Source organism: Arctopsyche grandis, unplaced genomic scaffold, assembly GCF_051622035.1.
Source record: "Arctopsyche grandis isolate Sample6627 unplaced genomic scaffold, ASM5162203v2 HiC_scaffold_605, whole genome shotgun sequence".
NCBI classification, from domain to species: Eukaryota; Metazoa; Arthropoda; class Insecta; order Trichoptera; family Hydropsychidae; genus Arctopsyche; species Arctopsyche grandis.
Genome location: NW_027518577.1, coordinates 61,923 through 67,363, shown reverse-complemented (window position 1 = coordinate 67,363; position 5,441 = coordinate 61,923). Strand labels below are relative to the sequence as shown.

The 5,441-nt window shown below is 26.4% G+C and overlaps 1 non-coding gene and 1 pseudogene across 1 annotated transcript; both read right to left on the bottom strand.

Moving 5' to 3' along the window:
* Positions 1 to 1,037: 1,037 nt before the first annotated feature.
* LOC143922173 (protein MAK16 homolog pseudogene) lies at positions 1,038 to 1,727 on the bottom strand (annotated as a pseudogene).
* A 2,622-nt stretch (positions 1,728 to 4,349) lies between these two features.
* Positions 4,350 to 4,421, bottom strand: TRNAP-UGG (transfer RNA proline (anticodon UGG)). The gene has a single exon. It is a non-coding gene; the product is annotated as a tRNA-Pro (tRNA).
* Positions 4,422 to 5,441: the final 1,020 nt, after the last annotated feature.

Here is a 5,441-nt window from a genome sequence, read left to right as displayed (position 1 = left end):
TCTGTTTGTTAACGTATTCAGTATTTTTAAGATATTTTTTTAAATTAAAGTGTAAAATTTTCGTTATGGACTTAATTAAGTAACCATTTCCGTATAATATTTGTTGAATGAGTATTAAAAGTCAAAAATAATCATGTAAGGGTATTTATTAAATAGTATTGGCTATAATCCAATCTTTAAAGTCTGATACGTCTTCACATAACAAGAATATTACTAGAAAAAAATGGATCGTATAATTTACACATCTAATAATCAATAAAAAAAGTTTAATTAATTTTATTATTGGACAAACAAGGGTATTGCCGGTGTGCGTATAAAAAACCCCAATACAAAGTTATCCCATCACCAGAGAATAATTCTTAAAGTTTCAAACTCATGTGGGCATGTGCTATCTTAAAAACCACATATTAAAGCTTTCAATATAAACAGTCGAAGATATTCAAGCGAGTGTATTTATTAAATAATTAGAAACCAATCTAAATTACGAAATAGAGCAGCGGTTTAAAAAAGGAATTTTATGGGCTACTTAGAGTATACCCCTTAGGAGTGTGTTTTCGGAACCCACATGCCTTTCAGCATATTAAATAATTTGCATATGAAGAGTTAAACATTATTGTTACTACTTAAAATATTTATTGACATTAGGGGTATTAATCTAGGCAGATTATAACTGTTACTACTTAAAATATTTATTGACATTAGGGGTATTAATCTAGGCAGATTTTAACAATTATATTTAACATAAAAATGCTTTGATTAAAAAATTAAACACGTATTTTAAATAAAGAGTAAGAGTTTGAGGTAAACATCCGTATTTATTTAAGTATAATATATATATCCAACTTAAAGTAAAATTAATATACAATTTTTTTTGCTTAGAAAAATTACGTTATTCATATAAAATTAGTTGGGTTACTATATATATTAATACCCATAACACACCAAGGTATCTTACTTATATTAACAAGTAGTTAAAACAAGAAAATTTTTAATAATTTTTTAATCTAATATATCCTTGAAAAGTATAAATAATTTCTCTACCATTCCATTTCAGCCTGCTTGTTTTCCACTTTTTTAGATTTCTTCTTCTTTTTAGGAACATCTGCTCCTTCATTGCTTTCTTCAAAGTCTGTAACAAACCTCTTTCTCTTTTTTTTCTTCTCTTTTACAACAGCCCTGTCATATTTATCTTTATTCTCTTCACCATATATTCCAGCCTCCAATCTCATCAAAAGTTCATTTCCAATCTCTTTTTCAAAATCAATAGAATTAAGAGCACGTAATGCTCTTGTTTTCTCTCTCCTATTCATTTTAGTTTTTCTAACTGTAAGTTCTTGCTCTACATGCTCTTTTAGATATTGTATTCTTTCATGATATTCGGTAAGTTTAGTCATGCGCTGCTTACATTTATGAATTACCTCTTCATCCCAAAACTCTAAATTCTTTTCAATATCGGCCAGTGCTTCTTTATAATCCGTACTAAGTTTAATCTTTTCATACATTTTACTTGGTGTATTACATCTTTCTGGTTCCTTTACAAAAAGAAACAACTCTTCTCCTATAGATCTAACTGTTGCATATTTAGTATTAGCAAGAGGACAACTAAATTCATTACATATCCCTGTTACATTGTATTCATTCTTACAAAGTGTTTCTAGTTTAGTGTGTAATTTGAATGAGCAAGTTTTTTTGTTACCAATAGCGTCCCAAATTCTTTTATCAAACATTCCTCGGTTAAATATTCAAAATTTTCTAAACGCAAAATTTTAAAAGAAAAATGTAAAATCCAGATAAACAGGACTCTAAAATTAATAATTAGTCTCGTAAACAAAGATTTAAATAGAAATACTTTGTCGTACTTTTATATTTCTTGCCATTAATCAATTAATGCTTAAAATTTAAAATAAATTTTCAATAATATGTTAAATTGGTATTATCTTGATTAAAATGGTCTGTTTAAAACAAAGCGGCAATCTACAATTTTAAATTGTGTTGTTAAACATTTTTTAGTTAGATTTTAGATTTTTAGTAATTGCAAATAGAATTTAATGATATAGTAGTTGTGATATCCTTTATTAATATAAGTTGGATATATATATTGTACTTAAATAAATACCCATGTTTACCTCAAACTCTTACTATATATGTTAAAGTTACCCCTATGTCATTAAATTCTATTTACAATATAATTTAAATTAATACTTGTTTAATGAAGAGCTTACGCTATATTCGATGCCATAATACAATAGGTATAAGTTTAAACGGTTCTTTTGAATAAATATTTATTTAATAATAAAGTATAAGTTTATTGTTTAATTTGAGTCGTAATATCAACATCATTAGATTTATTGTTATCTAAGAAGTACGGCACCACAAATATTAATTGTTGATTCTCTCTGGAAAATGCTGGTTGTGGATAATTTCAATTTGAAAAAGGTGATATTTAATTAAAAATCAGATAATTATAATTTTTTTAAGTAATATATTAAATGACATCAGGGATATGAGTTTTGCCAGATTATAGCAATAAAATACTTAAATAAATACACATTTAAACTTAAACATCCAACTTTATATATTTTATTCCATAAATTACAATCTGATGATTAATATGTGTAATTGTATTAAAATAATGCACGAAACCCCCTGTCTTCTATAGCATTAAGTCCTTGTTAATTTAAGCCGTCTTAAAGTGCTCAAGGTCAATGGGACACTTTGTCCTAAGGCTAGCCGACTGTCGGCAGAGGGATTAAGCTGGCATAAGGGCCGTGGGGGGTTTACGCAGCAATGCGGTTCCCCGACCGGGTTACAGAGAAACACACGAAGAAAACTAACAAGTATTAACAACTACAGCTTAAATAAATCCGAACAAAAAAAAGCCGTCCTAAAGTTTTTTTTTAAAAAAGCTTTCAATGCTTAGCTTTAATTAATGAGTAAATTAATTAAATTGCGTCATTTTATATCCAAATCTTGAATATTTCTGCTGTTTAATTTTTTTAAGAGTCTTTTTATTACTTTGTGATTAGTTCTATTTAGTTTTTAGCAAATCATATTTCTTTGCTTTGCCAATTATATTCTTTTTATTTAATTAAAATCATTATAATTACTATCACAACAACATTTAGACATTGTTTTTAGCCCCCCTATATGCTTTTAGAAGTCGCAAACAAATTGTTTAAGTTTCTAAACCAGAAGAAACCTTTATTTAGAAAGGTTTTATTTTTTATACTTCCTTTACTTTTAAAACTTAATCAACAGGCTTTTGAATTGATGAGTTTTGAATCATTGTTTGCTCGTTTTGATTTCAATCCTAAATATGAGCTTTTTGATAATTCACAAATTATTAAAAAGAAAACACCTAATGAAACTATTTTTATTCAATTTAAAGGTTCTAAAGAATTCGAAATTGAACTTAGACAAACAATTAGTAAAATGAAAGTGATGACTAAATACATTAAAATATCAAGAGAAAGCTGTAAAAAGCATTATTTTATAAAAATTTATTTAAATGAAGGAATTGAAGATTCTTATAATATTTTTCCCTTACGAAATTACCAACCAAATACAGAGTTGGTATTTTTAACTAGAAAAGTTTTTAAAAAAAAGATTTTCTTTAGTTTTAAGGATTTATTTTATTTCCCATTTGAAAATTATATTCATTTAACTTTAAAACATAATATTTCAAGTATTTTAAATTTTTGTAAATTACTGCGTTATTTTTCAAATTTTCATTCTCATTATTATGGCCTTTATTATTATTTACCTCTAACAAACGGCTTCATAAAAGCTGAATCGTTCAGTAAATTTATTATTGGAGTGCTTTTAATGTTATCATTTGATTTCGATGTTGACTTTAACGCATTCATCCCAATATTCACGTCTTTATTATTTGTAGTTGCACCTATTTTTTCTATTTTATTGATCAACTCCAAATTAAAAATGATTTATTTGCTTTTATTGTTTGTTATCAATTTCAGATTTGCTTTTATATTTGCTTTATTGTGTTACATTATTGAAGTTTTCAAAGAAATTAAAAGTATAAAAGGAAAGCACAAGTAGCTAAGAATTCAAACTAATCTAAATGATAAAGCTATATTAATGAAAATTAACAGAATTAAATTAATCCCCTTTTAAATATTGAGATTTTAATGTTTTTTCAAAAAAGTTTTGTACCGGGGGACAAATTATTCAAAAAAAGATCAAATAAATAGTTTTATGAGATTTTTTTTGAAAATATAACCCAAAAAAAAATTAGTAATTTAAATAAAGTAGAAGCCCGTAAATACAAATGTTCTAAAAAAAAACTTAAACTTTTTAATTATTAAAAAACGTTTTGGATAAAAAAGCTAGGCCCCAACCGAGGATCGAACTCGGGATCTCTCGGACCCAAACCGAGTGCTTTACCACTGAGCCATTAGGGCTTATGAGAGAAAAATGTTGTATTTATAAATCATTAAAAAGGGTATCAAATTATTATTCTTTTTATTTATTATAGATGCTGTACTTATGGATTATTTCGCAAACCATTTAACTTTCAATTTATTTAAGATGAGATTGCCAATACTAAAATAATTTATTGAGATTGTGGGTACAAAATTTGGTAGATGATAATTAAGATATCCCAGTTATAATCATAAGATTACCGAATACTACGCGAAAAATTATCTATTAAAAGTATTTAGAGAAATTTGTATAATAACATTGTAATTTCAGACAGTATGGATGTTGTCAATTAATGTAGTTTTGGGTTTATGTATCACCCTTTTCGAAATACAAAAAACTGCTTCCAACCATATTTTTAAATGTCAGGACACACTAAATAAATATTATTGTTATAATCCGCCAAGATTAATACCCCTAATGTCAATAAATATTTTAAGTAGTAACAGCTATTGTTAAAAGGATTTAATGACATAGGGGTAACTTTAACAGTTATTGTTACTACTTAAAATATTAATGACATTAGGGGTATTAATCTTGACCGATTAAAGCAGTTATATTTAAAGATATAGAAAATAACGCCGTATTAAAATAATTTAAGACAAAACAAGGAATTTATATCAAAACAGAAAATTTTATTGAAAAATCCGTTTATTTTTTTTGAATTAACGCCAACATACAAGAAGCTGCGAAAGCTTCAAGATGATAAAGTGCTTTTGATCCTAATCTCACTCTTTCTTCATAAGCCAAAGCAAATGTAACTATTGTTTTACAAATTTCAAAATTACAGTTGGCAGTCAGTTCTCTCATCATATATTGTATGATAATACTAGGAGGAATATTGGAACCTAGAAGAACGTAGAACTCTTTTCTGATTTCAGCCATAGTTTCTGGCTTGGGCTTAATTTTAATTAAACTTACCACATTTTCGATTTTTGATTCCCATTCTAATTTAAAAGTTGAAAAATCCGATTTATGTTTTTTAACTTGATTAGATTCTA